Here is a 26,010-nt window from a genome sequence, read left to right as displayed (position 1 = left end):
GAATCAAGCCTGCCTCATTACACATCACCAAATCCAGAATTGCCTGTTCCCTAGTCGGCTCTGTCACAACCTGCTCCAAAAACCCATCTCTTCGACATTCCACAAATTCCTTTTCTTGGGATCCACCACCTACCTGATTTTCCCAGTCCACCTGCATATTGAAGTCCCCCATAATTATTGTAATATTGCCTTTTTTACCTCTGATTTATTTTCTGCCCCACATCCTGACTAATGCTCGGGAGCCTGTACATAACTCCCATCAGGGTCTTTTTTATCTTTGCGATTCCTCAACTCTACCCACAGAGATTCTATGCCTTCCGATCCTATATCGCTCCTGGCTATCGATTTAATTTCATTCTTTACTAACAATGCAACCCCGCCCCCTTTGTCCATCTGCCTGTCCTTCCAATAGGACAGATATCCTTGGATATTTAGATCCCAGCCCTGATTCCCTTGCAGCCACGTCCCTGTGATGCCCACAACATCGTACCGGCCAATTTTATTGTGCGCAACAAGCTCATTTACCTTGTTCCGTATCCTGCGTGCATTTAGGTACAACACCTAAGTCCTGCACTGACCATGATGGGAGGTAGTATAGAATTCTAGTATCAGGCCCTTCGTTTTAGTTTCACTCTAATAAGTAGACTAGGTTAAGGTAATTATAAAGTGTCTTATATATATATAAATTCACAATGTGCCTGGAACAAAATATGCAAAGGCATTATAAACTGCAAGGGTATTATAAATTGTATAACCACAAATAAACCAAGTATTATAAACTTCAATTGTATTTTCAATATATATATATTGGGCACCTTGGCCAACGTCGTTCTGAATGCAGCATAATGGGAAACACAGTGGTAGACAGGCTGAATTTTTTTAATACAATGGAGCACGGAAAGGCAGCTTTTGTGATCTGTTTTTGGATATACAAATGGCGAGTTTAATATGCCTGCTATTCATAGAAATCATAGAAACCCTACAGTGCAGAAGGAGGCCATTCGGCCCATCGAGTCTGCACCGACCACAATCCCACCCAGGCCCTACCCCCACATATTTTACCCGCTAATCCCTCTAACCTACACATCCCAGGACTCTAAGGGGCAATTTTTTTTAACCTGGCCAATCAACCTAACCCGCACATCTTTGGACTGATTTACGGAGTATTAAGGGAGTAAATTCGTTCATGGGTAGCGACGCTGGAGCAGTCTCTCAAGCTGAGAAAGGAGGCCCAGGTTCCAGCGAAAGAGTGACTCCTTTCACCAATTAAAAATCACAGATGTAAATAATGGCCTTGGATATTGCTAAGGACGTGGGTTAGGTTTCCTAAGTAAAGGGGAAGGAACCTGCATCAACAACAAGTAATAATTCCTGTTGACAGGTGGAACGTTATTGGCTCAGGTAACAATGTTGAATATTGTGATTGAGCCCTCCAGGCTGATTGACGAGATTAGGTGGGATATTAGAACATAGAACAGACAACAGTACAGCACAGAACAGGCCCTTCGGCCCACGATGGTGTGCCGAGCTTTATCTGAAACCAAGATCAAGCTATCCTACTCCCTATCATCCTGGTGTGCTCCATGTGCCTATCCAATAACCGCTTAAATGTTCCTAAAGTGTCTGACTCCACTATCACTGCAGGCAGTCCATTCCACACCCCCAACCACTCTCTGCGTAAAGAACCTACCTCTGATATCCTTCCTATATCTCCCACCACGAACCCTATAGTTATGCCCCCTTGTAATAGCTCCATCCACCCAAGGAAATAGTCTTTGAACGTTCACTCTATCTATCCCCTTCATCATTTTATAAACCTTGATTAAGTCTCCCCTCAGCCTCCTCCGCTCCAGAAAGAACAGCCCTAGCTCCCTCAACCTTTCCTCATAAGACCAACCCTCCAAACTAGGCAGCATCCTGGTAGATCTCCTCTGCACTCTTTCCAGCACTCCCACATCCTTCTTATAGTGAGGTGACCAGAACTGCACACAATATTCCAAATGTGGTCTCACCAAGGTCCTGTACTGTTGCAGCATAACCCCACGGCTCTTAAACTCCAACCCCGTTAATAAAAGCTAACACACTATAGGCCTTCTTCACAGCTCTATCCACTTAGAGATCTGTGGATATGGACCCCAAGATCTCACTGTTCCTCCACAGTCTTCAGAACCCTACCTTTGACCCTGTAATCCACATTTAAATTAGTCCTACCAAAATGAATCACCTCACATTTATCAGGGTTAAGCTCCATTTGCCATCTTTCAGCCCAGCTCTGCATCCTATCGATGTCTCTTTGCAGCTTACGACAGCCCTCCACCTCATCCACTACTCCACCAATCTTGGTGTCATCAGCAAATTTACTGATCCACTCTTCAGCCCCCTCCTCAAAGTCATTAATAAAAATCACAAAGAGCAGAGGATCAAGCACTGATCCCTGTGGCACTCCGCGAGCAACCTGCCTCCAATCCGAAAATTTTCCATCCACCACCACCCTCTGTCTTCGATCAGACAGCCAGTTACCTATCCAATCGGCCAACTTTCCCTCTATCCCACACCTCCTCACTTTCATCATAAGCCGACCACAAGCCGTAACCTTATCAAACGCCTTACTAAAATCCATGTATATGACATCAACTGCCCTACCTTCATCAACACACTTAGTTACCTCCTCAAAAAATTCTATCAAATTTGTGAGGCACGACTTGCCCTTCATGAATCCGTGCTGACTATCCCGGATTAATCCGCATCTTTCTAAATGGTCGTAAATCCCATCCCGAAGGACCTTTTCCATCAATTTACCAACCACCGAAGTAAGACTAACCGGTCTATAATTACCAGGATCCTTTCTATTCCCTTTCTTAAACAGAGGAACAACATTCGCCATTCTCCAGTCCTCTGGCACCTTCCCCGTGGACAGTGAGGACCCAAAGATCAAAGCCAAAGGCTATGCAATCTCATCCCTTGCCTCACAAAGAATGCTAGGATATATTTCATCAGGCCCACGGGACTTATCGACCTTCAGTTTATTCAAAACTGCCAGGACATCCTCCCTCCGAACATCTATTCCCTCCAGCCTATTAGCCTGTAACACCTTCTCTTCCTCAAAAACATGGCCCCTCTCCTTGGTGAACACTGAAGAAAAGTATTCATTCATCACCTCGCCCATCTCTACTGACTCCATACACAAGTTCCCACTACTGTCCTTGACCGGCCCTAACCTCACCCTTGTCATTCTTTTATTCCTCACATAAGAGTAAAAAGCCTTGGGGTTTTCCTTGATCCGACCCGCCAAGGACTTCTCATGTCTCCTCCTCGCTCTCCTAAGCCCCTTTTTCAGCTCGTTCCTTGCTAACTTGTAACCCTCAAATCGAGCCATCTGAACCTTGTTTCCTCATCCCTACATAAGCTTCCCTCTTCCTTTTCACAAGACATTCCATCTCTTTCGTGAACCATGGTTCCCTCACTCGGCCATTTCCTCCCTGCCTGACAGGGACATACCTATCAAGGACACCCAGTATTTATTCCTTGAAAAAGTTCCACTTTTCATTAGTGCCTTTCCCTGACAGTTTCTGTTCCCAACTTATGCCCCCTAATGCTTGCCTAATCGCATCATAATTACCTCTCCCCCAATTGTAAACCTTGCCCTGCCGTACGGCCCTATCCCTCTCCATTGCAATAACAAAAGACACCGAATTGTGGTCACTATCTCCAAAGTGCTCTCCCACAACCAAATCGAACACTTAGAACATAGAACATAGAACATTACAGCGCAGAACAGGCCCTTCGGCCCACGATGTTGCACCGACCAGTTAAAAAAAAAAACTGTGACCCTCCAACCTAAACCAATTTCTTTTCGTCCATGAACCTATCTACGGATCTCTTAAACGCCCCCAAACTAGGCGCATTTACTACTGATGCTGGCAGGGCATTCCAATCCCTCACCACCCTCTGGGTAAAGAACCTACCCCTGACATCGGTTCTATAACTACCCCCCCTCAATTTAAAGCCATGCCCCCTCGTGCTGGATTTCTCCATCAGAGGAAAAAGGCTATCACTATCCACCCTATCTAAACCTCTAATCATCTTATATGTTTCAATAAGATCCCCTCTTAGCCGCCGCCTTTCCAGCGAAAACAATCCCAAATCCCTCAGCCTCTCCTCATAGGATCTCCCCTCCATACCAGGCAACATCCTGGTAAACCTCCTCTGCACCCTCTCCAAAGCCTCCACATCCTTCCTGTAATGTGGGGACCAGAACTGCACACAATACTCCAAGTGCGGCCGCACCAGAGTTGTGTACAGTTGCAACATAACGCTACGACTCCTAAATTCAATCCCCCTACCAATAAACGCCAAGACACCATATGCCTTCTTAACAACCTTATCTACTTGATTCCCAACTTTCAGGGATCTATGCACACATACACCTAGATCCCTCTGCTCCTCCACACTATTCAAAGTCCTCCCGTTAGCCCTATACTCAACACATCTGTTATTCCTACCAAAGTGAATTACCTCACACTTCTCCGCATTAAACTCCATCCGCCACCTCTCGGCCCAACTTTGCAACCTGTCTAAGTCTTCCTGCAAACTACGACACCCTTCCTCACTGTCTACCACACCACCGACTTTGGTGTCATCAGCAAATTTGCTAATCCACCCAACTATACCCTCATCCAGATCATTAATAAATATTACAAACAGCAGTGGCCCCAAAACAGATCCCTGAGGTACACCACTTGTAACCGCACTCCATGATGAATATTTACTATCAACCACCACCCTCTGTTTCCTATCCGCTAGCCAATTCCTGATCCAATTTCCTAGATCACCCCCAATCCCATACATCTGCATTTTCTGCAGAAGCCTACCATGGTGAACCTTATCAAACGCCTTACTAAAATCCATATATACCACGTCCACTGCCTTGCCCCCATCCACCTCCTTGGTCACTTTCTCAAAAAACTCAATAAGGTTAGTAAGGCACGACCTACCTGCCACAAAACCATGCTGACTATCACCTATCAATTCATTACTCTCCAAATAACTATAAATCCTATCCCTTATAATTTTTTCCAACATCTTGCCGACAACAGAAGTGAGACTCACCGGTCTATAATTCCCGGGGAAGTCTCTGTTCCCCTTCTTAAACAATGGGACAACATTCGCTAACCTCCAATCTTCTGGTACTATACCAGAGGCCAACGACGACCTGAAGATCAGAGCCAGAGGCTCTGCAATCACTTCTCTTGCCTCCCAGAGAATCCTTGGATAAATCCCATCCGGACCAGGGGATTTATCTATTTTCAGACCCTCCAGAATATCCTGCACATCCTCCTTATCAACTGTAATACTGTCTATTCTACTCCCTTGCAACCCAGTGTCCTCCTCCGCTATATTCATGTCCCCTTGCGTGAACACCGAAGAGAAATATTGGTTCAATGCTTCACCAATCTCCTCCGGTTCCACACATAACTTCCCTCTGCCATCTATAACTGGCCCTAAACTTGCCCTAACCAACCTTCTGTTCTTGACATACCTATAGAACGCCTTAGGATTCTCTTTAACCCTATCCGCCAAAGTCTTCTCATGTCCCCTTTTAGCCCTTCTAAGCTCGCTCTTCAACTCCCTCTTAGCCAATCTAAAGCTTTCTAGTGCACTACCCGAGTGCTCACGTCTCATCCGAACATAAGCCTCCTTTTTCTTTTTAACCAACAAAGAAACTTTTTTGGTGCACCACGGTTCCCTAGCCCTACCAATTCCTCCTTGCCTGACAGGGACATACCTATCACAGACTCGCAGTAGCTGCTCCTTGAAAAAACTCCACATGTCGGACGTTCCCAGTCCCTGTAATCTCCTAGTCCAACCTATGTTTCCTAATTCTCTCCTAATAGCCTCATAATTACCCTTCCCCCAGCTAAAACCACTGGCCCGAGGTTCATGCCTATCCCTTTCCATCACTTGGCCCGGTTCATTTCCCTGTACCAAATCCAATGTGGCCTCACCTCTTGTCGGCCTATCCATATATTGTGTCAGGAAACCCTCCTGCACACACTGCACAAAAACTGCCCCAGCCGAACTATTTGACCTACAAAGGTTCCAATCAATATTTGGAAAGTTAAAGTCCCCCATAACAACTACCCTGTGACACCCACACATATCCATAATCTGCTTAGCAATTTCTTCCGCCACATCTCTATTACTATTTGGGGGCCTAGAGTAAACTCCTAACAACGTGACCGCTCCTTTCCTATTCCTAACCTCAGCCCATATTACCTCAGTGTGCAGATCCCCCTCGAAGTGCCTTTCCGCAGCCGTTAAACTATCCTTGATTAACAATGCTACTCCTCCACCTCTTTTACCAGCTTCCCGACACTTACTGAAACATCTATACCCCGGAATGTCCAACAACCATTCCTGTCCTTGTTCTACCCACGTCTCCGTAACGGCCACAACATCGTAGTCCCAAGTACCAATCCACGCCCCAAGTTCATCTACCTTGTTCCGGATGCTCCTTGCATTGAAGTAGACACACTTCAACCCACCTTCCTGTCTACCGGTACCCACCCTTGCCCCTGATACCTTCCCCAATACCTCACCACCCTCACTGACTTCTGGACTACAACTCCTTTTCCCACTCCCCAGACAAATTAGTTTAAACCCCCCTGAAGAGCTGTATCAAATTTCCCTCCCAGGATATTGGTGCCCCTCTGGTTCAGGTGCACCCCGTCCTGTTTGTACAGGTCCCACCTTCCCCAGAATGTGTTCCAATTATCCATGTATCTGAAACCCTCCCTCCTACACCATCCCTGCAACCACATGTTTAACTGCACTCTCTCCCTGTTCCTCAACTCGCTCTCACGTGGCACCGGCAACGTACCAGAGATGACCACATGTTTTGTCTTGGCTCTCAGCTTCCAGCCCAGCTCCCGAAATTCCTGTTTTAAATCCCCGTCCCTTCTCTTACCCATGTCGTTGGTACCAATGTGTGCCACGACTTGTGACTGTTTCTCCTCCCGCTTAAGAATCCGGAAGACACGGTCCGAGACATCACGGACCCTGGCACACAGTAGGCAACATACCATCCGTGAGTCTCTTTTGCTGCCACAGAACTTTCTATCTATCCCTCTAACTAACGAGTCCCCAATAACTATTGCCCTCCCGCTCTGCCCCTTACCCTCCCGAGCCACAGAGACGGACACAGTGCTGGAGATCCTCTCACTGCGGCTCACCACTGGTACGTCGTCCCCCTCAACCGTATCCAAAGCGGAATACTTGTTGCTAAGGAGAACGACCACAGGGGATCCCTGCACTGACTGCTTCCTCCCAGCCCCTCTCACCGTCACCCATCTGTTTTCATTCCTCGGAGTAACTGTATCCCTAAAGCTTCTGTCTATGGCCACCTCTGCGTCCCTAATGATCCTAAGTTCATCTAACTCCAGCTCCAGTTCCCTAACACGGTTTTGGAGGAGCTGCAGATGGGTGCACTTCCCACAGATGTAATCAGCAGGGACACTGACGGAGTCCCTCACCTCAAACATAGTGCAAGAGGAACATAGCACTGCCTGCACACCCATCCCCTCTAGATACCTTGCCAGTACCAGGGAGAAACAGCAAAAATGAATTAAACTCACCCCTGCTCGCCCTGTCCCCCCAAGCCCTGTGAGCCAAAGCCCTTATAGCTCACACTCTGCTTCCCACACACTCCGCTGCCCGCTCCCGACTCTGCCCGCTGTATACTGCAACCTACCTTTTATACTTCGCGTGCTTAAAAAACCCTTCCCAGACTCCTTAGCAGCCCACTTCCGGTTTTCACTTTAAACTTAAGAAAAATACCACGACAAAAGTAAAGGCCAAAAAAAAACACACACGAACTGACTAATTAAATAAATAAATCATTCAGTCAATCTCTCACCAGCACTCCTGCCTCCAATCACTCCCTCTCTGCTTGCTCCAGTGAAACATTGGAGGGTTTAGGTGGGATATAGGGCGGCACGGTAGCACAGTGGTTAGCACTGCTGCTTCACAGCTCCAGGGACCTGGGTTCGATTCCCGGCTTGATTCACTGTCTGTGTGGAGTTTGCACATTCTCCTTGTGTCTGCGTGGGTTTCCTCCGGGTGCTCCGGTTTCCTCGCAGTCCAAAGATGTGCGGGTTAGGTTGATTGGCCATGCTAAAATTTCCCCAGGGTCCTGGGATGAATAGGTTAGAGGATTAGTGGGTAGGGCCTGGTGGGATTGTGGTCGGCGCAGACTCGATGGGCTGAATAGCCTCTTTCTGTGTTGTAGGGTTTCTAAGATTCTAAGATTGAAATGTTCAAAATAACACAATCATTTTATCAGGCAATATTAGGTCAGAGAGGACAGTCAACCCTCATTGACTGTGTCTCTCTCCTGATGCATGCATGAGCAAATAAATTCCTTTTACTTCTTTAACTATATACTATCTTTCGCAGTCTATGCATTAGTTGTCTGAGGTTCAACAAGTACAGAGCACCCCAGGGGAACACCATTAGAAAATTCCTTACAATTTGGCACTGCGACAGCACGGTACTCCCCGGTGACGAGACGTGTTCCCAAAAGGTGGGTGAGTACTTGCTTTAAATACCACCCAGGAGCGAGGGGACTCAGCGTCCGGCAGCCGGAAGCCGTAACTTGAGTATCTTGGACTGGAAAAGAGGTGCGAAAGTGGTGTATATGTAAAGAGCCCACGCTTAACATAGAGGGGCCGGGGACGGACACGCGGATCTCCTACGGAGCGGAGCGAAAAGCCGCATGGGTAGAAAGGGAGCTTGCAGAGAAGCTACTCTTAAACATAGGGGCTGGGGGTAGACTCTCGGACACTCCTATGCAACGGAGCCGCAAGAGCCACATAGCTAGCGAAGCGTCAAGTGGCTAGACCGTGTGTACAGACGGCAGCTGGCTCGGGCACAAGGAACCCACAGGGAGGGGTTCCACAGATAGAGAAGGGACAAGGCCGTCTGAGAGAACCGGCAGGGAGTGATCCCAGGAGTACAGGTCTCCTGTGAGCAACTTGTGAGAGCGAGAGACAGGTTAAATTGGTTGGCCTAAAGCGTCATAGACCGAAGAGGGGAGTAAAGGGTTAAAAGCAGGCACGGACTCTCTGTGTGTGGCACAGAGAGAGAGAGAGAGAGAATGTAATTGTGCGATTCATGGTCACTTCCAAGAATAAGAACCTGACAGAGATTTGAGCTCTGCCATGTTGGGAAAGGAAAATCAATTTCAAGATGGTGTTACATTACGTCTAAAAAGTTGTAAGAAGAGTTAACCATTTAGGCACACAGTTGATTTGATTTTGTATTTGCCTGTGTTGGTTACGGAGGCAAAGTTGTAGAAATAATTAATCATGCAAATTTTGAGCAAAGTTCGGGAGATTGTCAGTGTAAATGTTTTAATTTCTTGGGATATTTAAAATAGATAAAAATAAATTTAATTTTGGATTAATCCGGATCAAGCTTGTTGTTATTTTCGAAAATGTATTCTTGATAGACTGACTTTGAAAAGATAAATGGAAAGAATTATTCTGGAGTGTTTGAAGTGATGATGTCAATTTGAGCGAATTTACTCCGCCCCGCCCCTGCTGAAACAAGCAGAAAATTAACCCAGGGTGGATCTTTGTGTTATAAGACTTGCAGTAATTTTAACACATAAAATCAAAACTCTAACAGAAAGGGGAGTAGAATTGGGAGTAGAATGGGAGAATGGGAGTGCGTGTTTAATGATGGGAATTCTTATACTGCCATAATGCTTTTGAGTTAAAATGTGTGACATGGACACGCAAAGTAGTGAATCAACCACAAAACTGGAGGAGTCGTTTTGAACACAAAGCACACCCTGCTGAAAATTTTGAACATGGGGAGGTTGAAAGCTGTATTAGATGCCAGATGAGCTAAAAGAGAAAGCCCGTCTAGAGCACTAAATTGATAGATTAATATAATTAGAGATGAGGGAAATAATTCAGTGCAATAAATGAGAAAGGAAAATGAACAGGGTAATAAAAGATACATTATAGAGGAATTGATAGTAAACAGAGGAGGACAGAATCAAAAGTAGGATTCATTGGATATTAAAGAGACATTTGAAGCAATTCTAGGAAGTAGAATGCAGTTTAGATGATAGCTATAGATGAAGGAACAAAGTTTTCTTCAAGGAAAGAAGAGATAAGATAGACATTAATGGGCAGTTGAAAGCCCAAAACACTGTTGTCTGAATTTGGGATAATTCTAACATAAGGTAATTTGCTTACAGCACAATTTCTTAAGAAAATGCAGTTATTTAAGGTAAGAACAAACAATTAAAATAAGTCATGGCCTGGGATCAAATGAAAGGTTTGATTTCTGTTTCAAAGATGTTATTAGGTTATAGTATTCAGGAAAAAGAGATAGTTTCCAGAGGACCAGGGGAAGGATATTTGTGTACAAACAATTTTCACCGGAAAAAGGGTAAGATAAATATTGAAGACTTTTTAAAATATTATAGGAATTTCGTGGAAGATTATGCTCAAGTAGCCCTTACAGGACTTGATAAAGGGAGGAAGGGCTCGTCAGGAAAAGATAGAGTGGGGAGATGCAGAAGTACAGGCTTTTTCAGATTTGAAGCAGGCTTTGGTGACAGCCTCAGCTTTGGTCACCAAACCATTACACATTTTCTGTGAGGAAAGTAATGCATTACAGGCAGCTGCAGTTGCTCAGCAGCATGGGGACAGATTGAGACTGATGGGGTGTTACTCCGCTCAGTTAATCAGTTGCCAGAGGGATGCACCAGTGTGTGAGGGCATTAGCTTGTGCCTCGTGGGCAGTCAATGTTTCGGAGCCCCTCACCTTGATGGGAAAAAAATGATCCACCACAGCCCGCATACTCAGGAATTTACTCAAGGCAGCCGCTGCTCCTTTAGAAGCAGCAGTAATAAAGTTCAAGCTCTCAGGAAAATTGAGAATAAAGTGCAGCAAGGAAATCATTTTACCAACCAGGCAGCAAAGGCTTTAGTAAAACAGGATTGGGAGTGGACACAGCCTGCAAGGGATTTACCACTCGAGCATAATCAACAGGATTGGGAGTGGACACAGCCTGCAAGGGATTTACCACTCGAGCATAATCAACAGGATTGGGAGTGGACACAGCCTATAGGGTTAGCAGCTACAGCAGTTGAGAACAGTCCAGATATTGATGTAAAACAAGTGCAGGAACAAGCAAATGAAGAGGAAATGGAGCAATGAAAAAAAGATGGAGGATAGTAAGGTCATGATGGAATATGGAGGAGAGAAGGGAAAATAATAGTTCCTAAAGTAATACAGCATTCGCTGCTGAAGATTTATCACGGAATAGCACACTCGAGCAGGAACAGAATGCTTGATTTAATGAAGAAATTTTAGTATGTGCACCCGAGTGGTGCCAGGACGTTCCTGCAAGATTAAAATGGGAAGTCAACCCAGACCCAAAGGACCCAGGGTGAATTTACAAATGGATGTTACAGGACCATTACCACAGATACAGGGAAAGCATACTGTGGAGTAATCGTAGACCAGTTTACTCGATGAGTTGGAGCATTCCCATGTAAAGATGCCACAGCTGTGGTTCCCAGTGAGCATGTCTGCAGTAAGTGTTGGTTGCTTGAGGAACTCCGGCTCAGGGTTGATGAGCTGGAGTCTGAGCTTCAGACACTGCGACATATCAGGGAGGGGGAAGAGTTACCTGGACACTGTGTTTCAGGAGGCAGTCACACCCGTTAGACTAACTAATTCAGCCGGGGGTCAGGGACAAGAGGGTGTGGCTGTGAGTGAGGCAGGAAGTGTGATCCAGAAGGTAGAGTTGCAAGAGCCTCAGTCCCTGAATCTGTACAACAGGTTTGAGATTCTTGCTCCCAGTGTGGACGGGAACGGGGACTGCAAGGAGGACGAGCAAACTGCCCACGGCTCCGTGGTACAGGGAGCCGTTCAGGTGGAGGAAGAAAAAAGAAATGTTGTGGTAATTGGGGATAGTGTAGTTAGAGGCATTGACACTGTTCTTTGTGACCAGGTTCGAGAATCCGGAAGGTTGTGTTGCCTGCCTGGTGCTCGGGTCCAGGATATCTCACCTGGGCTGCAGAGGAACTTGGAGTGAGAGGGTAAGAATCCAGTTGTAGTGGTCCACGTAGGTGCCAACGACATAGGCAGAACAGGAACAAAGGTTCTGCAGAGGGAGTATGAAAAGCTAGAAGCCAAATTAAAAAGCAGAACCAACAAGATGGTAATCTCTGGATTACTACCTGAGCCACAAGCGAATTGGCGCAGGGTCAATAAGATTAAGGAGGTAAATGCGTGGCTCAAAGATTAGTGTGGGAGGAATGGGTTTGAATTCATGGGACATTGGCACCAGTACTGGGGAAGATGGGACCTGTTCAGATGGGGTACTCTTCGTCTGAATCGTGCTGGGACCAGAGTCCTGGTGAATCGGATAACCAGGGCTGTAAACTAAATAGTGGGGGGAGGGTTCAGGAGAATTACAAAATCAAAGGTAAAGGAGAGGGTACGAGTGCAGGTTAATGATGAGGACATTCATCGAGTTAAAGGAGTCAAGGGCTCAGGCAGAGTAAAAAAGATGACAAACACAAGAAGGGAGGTGGTCAACGCAGTGCAAGGAGATGGTCTGGGGAAGGATAACCAGTTTGCGACAGGTAGGGACAGAGCGTGCAATCAAAATAATGCACTAACAAATCGGGTCCATATAAAGACTAACATAAAGACACTTTACCTGAATGCATGTAGCATTCGAAACAAAGTGAATGAGTTGATGGCACAAATCAGTACAAATGGGTATGATCCAGTGGCCATTACAGAAACGTGGTTTCAGGGTGACCAGGACTGGGAACTGAATATCCAGGGGTATCAGACATTTCGGAAGGATAGTCAGGGAGGAAAAGGAGGTGGGGTAGCTCTGTTAATTAAAGATAACATCAGGGCGGTAGTGAGAGACGATATAGGCTCTAAGGAGCAAAATGTGGAATCGTTGTGGGTGGAGATAAGGAATAGTAAGGGGAGAAAGTCCCCTGGTGGGCGTGGTCTATAGGCCCCCAAATAATAACTTTGAGGTGGGTCGGGCTATAAACAAGCAAATAATGGATGCGTGCAAAAACGGAATAGCAATAATCATGGGGGATTTTAACCTGCAAATTGATTGGTTGACTCAAGTCGGACGCGGTGGACTTGAGGAAGAGTTCTTAGAATGCTGTCGGGATAGTTTCCTCGAACAGCATGTTACAGAACCTACGAGGGAGCGAGTTATCTTGGATCTGGTCCTGTGTAATGAGACAGGTAAAATTAACGATCTTCTTGTGAGGGATCCTCTTGGAATGAGTGATCACAATATGGTTGAATTTCTAATACAAATGGAGGGTGAGAAAGTAGGGTCCAAAACCAGTGTCCTCTGCTTGAACACAGGGGAGTACAATAGGATGAGGGCAGAATTGGCTAATGTAGACTGGGAGCGCAGACTAGTTGGTAGGACAGCTGAGCAACAGTGGCGGATTTTTGAGGAGATCTTTCTCAGTACTCAGCAAAAATATATTCCTGCGATAAAGAAGGAATGTAAGAAAAGGGATAACCAGACATGGATAACTGAGGAAATAAAGGAGAGTATTAAATTAGAAACCGATGCGTACAGAGTGGCCAAAACTAGTGGGGAATTAGAAGATTGGGAAAGCTTTAAAAAACAAAGAACTACTAAGAAAGCGATAAAGAAAGGAAAGATAGATTATGAAACGAAACTAGCACAAAATATAAAAACTGATAGTAAAAGTTTTTACAAATATATAAAAAGGAAAAGAGTAGCTAAAGTAAATGTTGGACCCTTAGAAGACGAGAAGGGGGATTTAATAATGGGAAATGAGGAAATGGCCGAGGCCTTAAACAAGTTTTTTGTGTTGGTTTTCACGGCAGAGGACACAAATACCTTACCGAAAATTGATGGTCGTGGGACTGCAGGGGGTGAGGTCCTTAAAACGATTACTATTACTGAAGAGGTAGTGCTTGGTAGGCTAATGGGACTAAAGGTAGACAAGTCCCCGGGGCTGGATGGAATGCATCCCAGGGTACTGAAAGAAATGGCAGAAGTAACATCAGATGCATTGGTTGTAATTTATCAAAACTCACTGGACTCTGGGGAATTGCCGGCTGATTGGAAAACAGCTAATGTGACGCCACTGTTTAAAAAAGGAGGTAGACAAAAGGCGGGTAACTACAGGCCGGTTAGCTTCACATCCGTAGTTGGGAAATTGCTGGAATCTATCATTAAAGAAGAAATAGCAGGGCACCTGGAAAAAAATGGTTCAATCAAGCAGACGCAGCATGAATTCATGAAGGGAAAGTCATGTTTGACGAATTTACTGGATTTTTATGAAGATGTAACAAGTGCAGTTGACAGAGGGGAACCGGTGGATGTGGTGTTTTTAGATTTCCAGAAGGCGTTCGATAAGGTGCCTCACAAAAGGTTGCTGCAAAAGATTAAGGTACACGGAGTTGGGGGTAAAGTGTCAGCGTGGATTGAGGATTGGCTATCTAACAGGAAGTAGAGAGTTGGAATAAATGGGTGCTTTTCTGGTTGGCAGTTGGTGACTAGTGACGTGCCGCAGGGATCGGTGCTGGGGCCTCAACTGTTTACCATATACATAGACGATCTGGAGGAGGGGACAGAGTGTAGGGTAACAAAGTTTGCGGATGACACAAAGATGAGTGGGAAAGCGAATTGCGTGGAGGATGCAGAAAGTCTGCAGAGAGATTTGGATAGACTAAGTGAGTGGGCGAGGATCTGGCAGATGGAGTATAACGTTGACAAGGGTGAGGTTATCCACTTTGGAAGGAATAATAGTAAAATGGACGATTATTTAAATGGTGAAAAATTACAACATGCTACTGGGCAGAGGGACCTGGGGATCCTTGTGCATGAATCGCAAAAACTCAGTTTGCAGGTGCAGCAGGTGATCAAGAAGGCAAATGGAATGTTGGCCTTTATCGCAAAGGGGATGGAGTATAAACGCAAGGAGGTCTTGCTGCAATTGTACAAGGTACTGGTGAGGCCGCAACTAGAGTACTGTGTGCAATTTTGGTCCCCTTATTTGCGGAAGGATATATTGGCCTTTGTGGGAGTACAGAGAAGGTTCACCAGGTTGATACCGGAGATGAGGGGTTTGCTTATGAGGAAGATTGAGTAGATTGGGCCTGTACTCGTTGGAGTTAAGAAGGCTGAGGGGAGATCTTCTAGCGACATATGAGATAATGAAGGGGCTAGACAGGGTAGAGGCAGAGAGATTCTTTCCACTTAGAAAGGAAACAAGAACTCGAGGACACAGCCTCAAAATAAGGGGGAGTCAGTTTAGAACAGAGTTGAGGTGGAACTTCTTCTCTCAGAGGGTAGTGAATCTCTGGAATTCTCTGCCCATTGAAGCAGTGGAGGTTACCTCGTTAAATATGTTTAAGTCACAGGTTGATAGATTTCTGATCAATAAGGGAATTAAGGGTTATGGGGAGCGGGCGGGTAAGTGGAACTAAACCACTATCAGATCAGCCATGATCTTATTGAATGGCGGGGCAGGCTCGAGGGGCTGGATGGCCTACTCCTGCTCCTATTTCTTAGGTTCTTAGCTCCAATAGTAGCTGTGATATTGCCAAATGAGATAAATTCCGAGGTGGGGAATACCTCTTCAGCTGGATTCTCATCAGGGAAACTCTCATTTCACAGAGAGAGTTTTGGAAGAGGTGTGTCGTATGTTGGTAATAAAGCAGAGGTTTCACATACCATATCACCCTCAGAGTTGAGGAATGGTGGAGAAGATGAATTGAGTCTGGAGGGATCTAATAGACCATCTCCATTTTCTCAAAAGGTGATCACACAATAGCAGCACCGAGATTGGATGAAATTGGCGGGAGAAAGTACTCCGAAGCTGCCTTCACCGGGAGGTAAGGTAATGGTGAAACTCATGACAGACAAAAAAGGGGCTAGGTACTCACTTGGAAGGGCCTTTTAATGTGATGGTTACAGGGCAGACATATGCCCGAATTGATGAGAAGTGCGGCCCGCACTGGAGACACTGGACTCAGTTAAGGCCGTGCCCTAGTGGTAAGCCCCAAGATAATGAACCTGACCTAGCGGCTGAATGACCTTATAATAGTAGAAATGGAGAAAATCCGATTAGATCGAATTTACTCTGATTACTAAAATTTAAGGTCGCAAGGCCATCTGGATTCTATTACAGATTATGTGCTCAGAAGATCTCTGACCTGTCACAGCTACAATCAAGGCACAGCTCCAATCAACATTGACCAGACATCCCCCAACATAGAAGCAAGTCAAGTCACGAACACGTGCAAAGTGTGGCATGGTGATTGTGCAAGTTTTGTAAACAAGCTGTATTATTACCGGACATTGACCAACAATTGTGTTTGATTGTAAGACAGAAGTTGTACAGACTGCTATAACGAATGCCTGTGATTATATCTTTTTAGTATTGAATGTACAGATTTTGACTCAGGTGGGACCAGCAACTGAGGTCCTTCAGCGTTCCCCTCGGGAGGTACGTGTTAATTCTTACATATATATGGTACACACATATGCGAGATTGACCAGCCTGGCAAAGTGTTGGGTATATTCGCACATCCCCATACATGCAGGAGGGGGAATCAGTAGAGAGGCAAGGAAAGAATTTCATTGGTGAGTCTTGTGCAGGCAAGTTAGGTCGAATAAACACCTATACACCTATCTATAACTTAGGAAAACCAGCTCCTAGTTTTAGTTTTAAAACAGTCAACACCAAAACCAAAAGGGATATATTGTGCTAGAAACATGAAAGGCCAAGGGGAAAACTTAGGCATGAGTGAATGTGAACACATGGCAGATCGAACTACCTGGCGATGCCTGAGTCCACCCAGAAATGACCAATCTTGCAATATTTCTTATTGCTTTAGAGGAGGCAACACTTATTCAACTCTCAATGGAACATATTGGGGATAGGGCACATCCTTGGCTCCCTGTCGGATGGGAAAGGGTCGTGTTACCTTGGATATGTAATCCCATACATATATTACACTCCTAAGTTCCCTCCTCTGCCAAGACATCGACGAGCTATTTCAGAAACAGAAGTTATTTGGCATATTATTTCCCCAGTATGGAGTAGCTAAAGCGATGTGTGAAATTCTGGTTCTCCGCTCCATTTTGGAACTAGTCGCCAATGATACAGCAACTGCTCTTGCTAAGGTTAATGATGAAATGGTAGCCATGCGCACTGTGGAACTTCAACACAGATTGGCATTGGATTATATCTTGTGGCAAGGGGTGGGACATGTGCAGTGACTGGATCAGTGTTGCTGATCCTAGACAGTTGCTGATACTAGACAGTTCAGAAAACTTAACAAATCTGGTTAATCATATCAGGAAAGAGGTGGAGAAACTCAAAGACCTTGAACCATTTACCTTAGGTGGTTGGCTCTCAGGCAGGCTGGACTACTTGGGAACATCAATCCTACAAGGGATTGCAATGTTCTTCATGGTGATCTTGGCATTGATGGTGCTTGTCAATGGAGTTAGGTGTGCCTATGCAAGGTTGTCCAAGTCCACAGAAGGGATGGTACCAGCGATGGCAGTGAAGTTGAGCAAGCATGGATACAAAGGGAACAGTCATCCTTCAGGACACAAGAACAAGTATTGGGACACTTCTATTTAGTGGCCTTATCTTGGGCTATAGCCAAGGGTCAAAAGCAGGGAGTGATGGGGGGCAGTATAGAATTCTAGTATCAGGCCCTTCATTTTAGTTTCACGATAATAAGGTTAAGGTAATTATAAACTATTATATATATATATTATATATAGTGAGAATTCACAATGTGCCAGGAACAAAATATGCAAAGGTATTATTATAAACTGCAAGGGCATTATAAATTGTATAACCACAAATTAACCAAGTATTATAAGCTTAAATTGTATTTTCAATATATATGAATTGTGGATCTTGGCCAACTTTGTTCTGAATGCAGCATGATGGGAAACACAATGGTAGACAGGCCAAATTCTTTCTATACAATGGAGCACATAAAGGTAGCTTCTGTTATCTGCTTTTGGATATACAAAAGGCAAGTTATTGCCTGCTATTTAAGGGAATAAATTCATTCATGGGTAGCGAGACTGGAGCAGTATCTCAAGCTGATAAAGGAAGTGGCCCAGGTTCCAGCGAAAGAGTGACTCCTTCCACCAATCAAAAATCACAGATGTTAATAACGGCCTTGGATACTGCTAATGGTGTGGGTTAGGTTTCCGAGGTGAAGGGGAAGAACCTACATGGGCAATGAACTAATAATCTCCTGTTCCTGTTGACAGGTGGAACGTTATTGGCTAAGGTAATAATGTTGAATATTGTGTTTGGACCCTCCAGTCTGATTGACGAGACTCGACGGGATATTGAAATGTTCAGAATTAGATAATAATTTTACTGGGCAATATTAGGTCAGAGGGGTCAGTCAATCCTCATTGACATTGTCTCTCTCCTGATGCATGCATTGGAAATAAATTCCTTTTCGTTCTTCAACCATATACTGTCTTTCATAGTCTGTATATTGGTTGTGTGAGGTTCACTAAGTACAGAGCACCCCAGGGGAACACCATCACTAAATTCCTCTGACAGACCACCTCCCTTCTTGTGCTCGTCACCTTTTTTGCTCTGCCTGAGGTTCGATTCCTGCCACGTTCTATACTCCCTGTTCCATTGCGTGGTCTTGAAACTTAACTAACCTGTCCTGAGTTCGCAGCTTCATTAACCTGCACTTCCGCCCTCTTCTATAAAAGATACATCTTCAAACTGGGACACTGGCTTTTGAGAGTCTTTGTAATGGTTTAAATTTTGGCGATACTTCGTTTCCTGAGGACCCCGCAAACAGGGAACAAGAAATAGTGGAATTCTAGCCACAATCAGACCAACTATGATCTTATTAAATGGTGGGCAGGCTCTAGGGGCAAAATGCCCCACATATTCGATAGAAAGTAGGAAGGGAAGAACTGAACTCCACCAGGAGAGGGAGAAAAATCAATTGAAAGGAAACATAAGAAAGATGATACAATGAGTTGGGTAATACAGGGTAAATTAATAAAGTGGATTCAAAATTGGCTCATTTGTCGGAGACAAAGGGCTGTTTTAGTGACTGGATGCCTTGTGGTCCAGTGGCGGACCACAAGGATCTGTGTTGGGTCTCCTATTAGTTGTCATTTATATAAACATCATAGATGACTATGTGAGGAGATAAGATTAGTAAATTTGCGGATGACACAAAGATCAGCTGAGTGGTTCACAGTGAGGCTGAGTGTCTTGGGCTACAGGAATATTATAGACGGGATGGTCAAATGGGCAGATGGAATTTAACCCCTTAAAGTGTGAGGTGATACACTTTGGAAGGAGTAATTTGAAAAGGTAATATTCAGTGAATGGCATGACACTCGGAAGTTATGTGGAACTAAGGAACCTTTGTGTGTTTGTCCATAGATCTTTGAAGACGGAGGAGTATATCAGAAGGGTGGTGAAAAAGGCATATTGGACACTTGCCTTTATCAATCGAGGCAGATTACAAAAGCAGGGAACTCACGTTGGAGTTGTATAGAACTTCGGTGAGGCCAAAGCTCGAGTACTGTGTGCAGTCCTGGTCGGCACTTCATAGGAAGGATGTGATTGCACTGGAGAGGGTGCAGAGGAGATTCACCAGGAAGCTGCTTGGGATGGAACTTTTAAATTATGAAGAGAGGTTCGATTGGTTTGGAGCTTTTCTTGGAGCAGAGAAGATTGAGGGGCAACCAGATTGAAGGGTACAAGATTATGAAGGGCATGGACAGAGATGATAGGGAACAGCTGATCCCCTTAGTTGAAGGGTCAATCACGAGGAAGCACAAGTTCAAGGTGAGAAGCAGGAGGTTTAGGGGGGCTATGCAGAGAAACTATTTTTACCCAGAGGGTGGGGACGGTCTGGAATGTGATTTTTTTTTCACCCAGAGGGTGGGAACAGTCTGGAATGTGCTACCAGGGAGGGTGGTAGAGGCAAGATGCCTCACAACCTTTAAAAAGTACCTGGATGAGCACTTGGCACATCATAACATTCAAGCTGATAGGCCAAATGCTGGAAAATGGGGTTCGGTGGGAGGTCAGTTTTTTCCTGAATGTCAGTACAGACTCGATGGGCTGAAGGGCCACTTCTGGACTGTATTCTATGATTATATGAGTTTCGATTTCAGCACAAGGAGGGAAATTTGGTCTATTTTGCTCATCGTCAAAAATAATTTGAAAGGAGAGAGTATGTGTAACACGGATTTACCTTTTCGGGGGACAAGAAGGGAAAGAGTTTGAGGAGAAATTAGAATTGTCCATTCTAAATTTCTCTTCTGCACTTGTAGCAATGGTATTTGCAAACTCATTTTAAAGAAGGGACAAACAGCTGATGGAAAAGCTCAAAACATGAGGAAGCACAAGTTCAAGGTGAGAAGCAGGAGGTTTAGGGGAACTTCAAAACATGATGCCAACATTTGCCAGATCCGCTCAATTCATCAGGACCTGAGTAAACCCAGCTGTTGAATTTGGAAGGAGAAATTTGGTCTATTTTGCGCGTGGAAAAAAAGATTTGATGCAGCGATGTGACTGCAAAGATGCTGTGCCAGACAAATTAGAGTGAGTGTTCCAGTGCACTGACTAGGATGAGTTTTAAATAAGTCTCATGGTCTGAAATAACACTGCACTATCACAGTGGGCAGAAATTGTTAGTGTGTTTTCTGTGTGGACAAAGCTTCAACTGATTTGACACAAGTGCACCCGCACCACAGAGAAACCGAGGAAATGTGAGGATTGTGGGAAAGGATTCAGGTTGTCCACTTAAGCAGGGAACTCAATGAAACAATCACATGGGGAAAGAGAGTATTCATTTACCATTTGTCGGAAGGGATAAATTCCATTTACTACACTTCTGGGACACCAGCAAATTATATCACACTTTTAAATACATTGTCAAACATCTCAAGGCAATTCACAAAAGCACTGAAAGGAGAATTTGACACCACATACTTTTGGGAGATATTACGAGATCTGAGGTAGATTTTAAGGATGTTTTTAAAGGTGGAGAGGTATAGGGAAGAAATTAAAGAGACCAGGGACTTGGAAAATGTAAAATACAGCAGCGAGTGGTGGAAGGAAGAAAATCTGGGAGATGAAACAAAATAAGTGAGAGCAATGAGGAGATGAGAGTTGTGAGGCAGGCGGAGATGAAAAAGATAAGGACACATAAGGTCATGAAGAAATTTAAAAATGCAGGAAAGATTTATAAAGCTGCATGAATTGCCAGGAAGGAGAGAGCCCGTAAAGGAATTTGAACATGAAGTGGAAAATGCCAAATAACAAGACTTTCCCAGACTTGGAATTAAGAAGTATATCACACTGACAGATACTTACTCTTTGGTGCCTGACATACTGGAAGATAAAACATTGATGTGGAGAAGCTATCAGGGTGACAGCAGCAGCTGATTTTGCGGAGTCCTCCTATCAGTTCACAGATTCAAATGGGAAAACCTGGAAAACAGGAGAGAGAGTGCTCTTACCACAGAGCATGGGCAATCACACAAGGTTCCTTGTATTAATCTACAAATGCTGATTTCTGGACAATCCAAAATCAATTTGCAAACGAAAAGAGAATCTGACAATTACTTGAACCAGGGGGGCAGATGATTTTTTTTTGTTTACATAGTGAGTTCTGATGACTTGGTTTCCACTGACTGAAGATGGAAGGACAATGAACATTTATCTTTCATAAGGGAATCAAACAACTGAAGGGGAAATGGTGATGGGAGTAGGGGCTAATTGAATTGTTCTTTCACAGAGCTGGCACAGGCAAAACTGGCTGGATGGCCTCCTTCTGTGCTGTATCATTCTATTATTTTGTGCTGCAACCTCATGGCGTGTTTGACTGCGAGGTGGCCAACAGTCAAGAATTAAGCCTGGCTGACACATTGGGCACTGCATGGGTAAAAATTCACACAGTCCCCCAGTAAGTCACCATTCCATTCTCCTCCTCTCTCCCTGACTCCGAGATATGGAGATGTTTACCATCCAAATGCATGACAGGAGAGGGAGTAAGGTGAAATCAGTTGGATCAAAGATCAGCCATGATATAATTGAAATGCTGGAATGCTTGAGGGGTTGAACGTCCTCCTCCTGTTCCTCTGGACAGCCCACGTCACACCTGCAGGCACTATGACTTCACAAAGACAGGGGTCACAGTGCCACTGTCAAGGCCACTGTGAGCTCACAAAGATAGAGGTCACCGCACTCAGCCACTGTGACCTCACGAGGTCAGGGGTCAGCACCGCCGCCAGAGGAACCTGCAGTCGGAGGAGCGACCGTCCGGATGGCATGGTAGCGGCAATCCCAAGAGCCGCTGACCAGACAACTGACGGATACCAAGAAGCCAGCCAGCACTGCTTCTGTCGACCTCTCCCACATCAGCATCGCCGGGCCTGCCCAACCTAAATGGCCTTCATTTCTCCTCTGAGACTGGGGCGCACTCTGTTGCTGATGCAACTCCCCACAGTGTGGAAAAGCGCATGCGTGGGCAGTCCGGGACGGAGAAGTGCAAGCGTCATGACGTTCAATTATGACGCAAGACGTAACAAGCGGCAGCTGTTCTGGACAGTCAGAGCTGTCAATCAAAAAAACACAACGACTGACAACCTGGATTTCCTTTCGATGCAAAATTTGGACCGTGCTGCAATAGAAACAAGAATGACCATAAAGGAAAAGATTGTTTTGTAAATGGACTCGGAGCAAAATAGAAAGCAATTGTGCCACTTGAAGAGCAACTATCCAGGACAACTGCTACACAAATATCAAACATGCCTACCGCTCTATTGCTCTTGCACACCAAATTTGGCAAATTAGACCACAAGGCTAGGCTCCTGTTCCCGTGTTACAAGCAAAAACTGAAGTGGGAGAATTTGATAAATTAAGTCATGCAATTTTGGTCTGAGTAATTGGATGATCTCCTTCAGAACTGCTTTCAGTCAGTAGATGGTCAATATTTAATAACTCAGTGACCACTCTAAACGAGTATGCCATTACAGTAACTGACTTCTTTAGTAAGTGTGTAGAAGACTGTGTGCCAAAGAAGCAAATCCGTATGTTTCCCAACCAGAAACCATGGATGAACAGGGATACCCACTGTTTGCTGAAGTCCAGGTCTGAGGTGTTGAAGTCAGGTGACCATAACCTATACAGAAAATGTACGGACAACCATCAAAGATGCACAGAGACAATACCAGACCGAGCTAGATTCCCAGGCTAGCCACACGAGCACTCATCGATTATGGCAAGGTCTACACGAAGAAGGCATGTAGAATCATCAGCACCAATGCTATTATTCCAACCAAACTCATCTCCAAACTCCGTGACCTAGGGCTCAGCTCCCCCCTCTGCAACTACCACAGACCGCAATCAATAAGGATAGGCAATGGCACCTCCTCCACAACTATCCTTAACACTGGTGCCCTGCAAGACTGCATCCACAGCCCCTTACTATATATACTCCTTATACACATATAAATGTGTGGCAAAATTCCGTGCATTTTCAAGATTGCTGATGACACCACTACAGTGAGTCGGATCTCAAACAATGACGAGACAGAGTACAGGAAAGAGAGAATCTGGTGAAATGGTGTGACGACAATAATCTCTCCATCAATGTCCATCCGGTTAGTCCAACGCTGGCATCTCCACATCATGACTACCATCCGGTGGCACAGTGTTTAGCACTGCTGTCTCACAGCGCCAGGGACCCAGGTTCAATTCCCGGCTTCAGTCACTGTCTGTGTGGAATTTGCACATTCTCCCCTTGTCTGCGTGGGTTTCCTCCAGGTGCTCTGATTTCCTCCCACACTCCAAAAATGCGCACGTTGGGTGAATTGGCCATGCTAAATTGCCCCTTAATGTGAGGGGGTCTGGCTAGAGTAAATGCATGGGGTTATGGGGATCGGGCCTGGGTGGGATTGTGGTTTGTTCAAATGGGCCAAGTGGTCTCCTTCTGCACAGTATGACTCTAAAACAAAGGAGGTAATCATTAACTTCTGGAAGCGTAGTGGAGGGCATGCCCCTGTCTACACCAACGGTGATGAAGTGGAAATGGTCCAGAGCTTCAAGTTTCTAGGTGTCCATGTCAGCAACAACCTGTCCTGGTCCCTCCACTCTGACGCTATAGTTAAGAAAGCCTCCAATGCCTCTACTTTGTCAGGTGGCTAAGGAAATTTGGCATGTCTGATGTGACTCTCACCGATTTTTACAGATGTACCATGGAAAGTATCCTTTCCGGTTGTGTCACAGCTCGATATGGCTCCTGACCAAGACCAAAAGGAACTGTAAAGGATTATGAAGGTAGCCCAGTCCATCATGCAAACCAGCCTCCCATCCATTGACTCCGTCTACAATTCCCGCTGCCTCAGAAAAGCAGCCAGCATAATCAAGGACCCCATGCACCCGGACATACGCTCTTCACCTTCTCCCATCGGGAAATAGGATCAAAGGAAATAGGAGCAGGAGTAGGCCATCTAGCCCCTGGAGCCTGCCCCGCCATTCAATAAGACCATGGCCGATATGAATTGGATCAGTTCCACTTACCCTCCTGATCCCTATAACCCCTAATTCCCTTACCGATCAGGAATCCATCTATCCGTGATTTAAACATATTCAACGAGGTAGCCTCCACCACTTCAGTGGGCAGAGAATTCCAGAAATTCACCACCCTCTGAGAGAAGAGGTTCCTCCTCAACTCTGTCCTAAACTGAGCCCCCTTTATTTTGAGGCTGTGCCCTCTAGTTCTAGTTTCCTTTCGAAGTGGAAAGAATCTGTCCATCTCTACCCTATCCAGCCCTTTCATTATCTTATAGGTCTCTATAAGATCCCCCCTCAGCCTTCTAAATTCCAACGAATTCAAACCAATCATCTCTGGTATCAACCTGGTGAACCTTCTCTGCACTCCCTCCAAGGCCAATATATCCTTCCGCAAATAAGGGGACCAATACTGCACACAGTATTCCAACTGCGGCCTCACCAATGCCCTGTACAGATGCAGCAAGAGATCTCTGCTTTTATATTCTATCTCCCTTGCGATATAGGCCAACATCCCATTTGCCTTCTTGATCACCTGCTGCACCTGCAGACTGGGTTTTTGCGTCTCATGCACAAGGACCCCCAGGTCCCTCTGCACAGCAGCATGTTGTAATTTCTTTCCATTTAGATAATAAGCCAATTTGCTATTATTTCTTCCAAAGTGAATAACCTCGCATTTGTTCACGTTATACTCCATCTGCCAGATCCTCGCCCACTCACTCAGCCTGTCCAAATCTCTCTGCAGACCTTCTACGAAATAGGTACAAACCTCCAAAATCACATACCAACAGACTCAAGAACAGCTTTTTCTCAGCTGCCATCAGACATTTGAATGGACCTACCACCATTAAGCTGATCTTTCTTTACACCCTAGCAATGACTGTAATACTATATTCTGACCCTCTCCTTTCCTTCTCCTCTCTGTACTCGATGAACAGTATGTTTTGTCTGTACAACCAAAAACAGTATGTTTTGTCTGTACAACCAAAAACAGTATGTTTTGTATGGGCAGCACGGTTTCCTCCCAGTCTGATAGACGTGCTGATTAGGTGTATTGACCCGAACAAGCGCAGGACTGTGACGACTGGGGGAATTTCACAGTAACTCCATTGCAGTGTTAATATAGGCCTTACTTGTGACTAATAAATAAATAAACTTAAAAACTTACAGCCTGCAAGAAATAAGACTTTTCACTGTTTCACAATACATTTGACAATTACAAAATCAAAAACATGGACGAGAGTAACACTGCAAAGGAAATAGTGTACTATATTCCCAAAATGGTAAAATATCAATGACAGATCAGGTACTCGCAGTGATGCTGGAAAGGAGAAAGAAAAGAAACGCACGG

General features: G+C 45.0%; 1 long non-coding RNA gene across 1 annotated transcript in view; it reads right to left on the bottom strand.

Annotated features, from left to right (window-relative positions):
• LOC144496969 (uncharacterized) overlaps nt 1-25,794 on the bottom strand; it is a 42,347-nt gene extending 16,553 nt beyond the window's left edge. Inside the window, exons 1-2 of the long non-coding RNA XR_013498487.1 lie at nt 22,110-25,794; nt 21,459-21,575 (exon numbers count right to left, since the gene is read on the bottom strand). This is a non-coding gene — a long non-coding RNA (uncharacterized LOC144496969). The remainder of the gene's footprint in view (nt 1-21,458; nt 21,576-22,109) is intronic.
• Nucleotides 25,795-26,010: the final 216 nt, after the last annotated feature.

This window comes from Mustelus asterias, chromosome 8 (assembly GCF_964213995.1).
Source record: "Mustelus asterias chromosome 8, sMusAst1.hap1.1, whole genome shotgun sequence".
In the NCBI taxonomy this organism is placed as follows: domain Eukaryota; kingdom Metazoa; phylum Chordata; class Chondrichthyes; order Carcharhiniformes; family Triakidae; genus Mustelus; species Mustelus asterias.
This window is presented reverse-complemented; position numbering and strand designations above follow the sequence as displayed.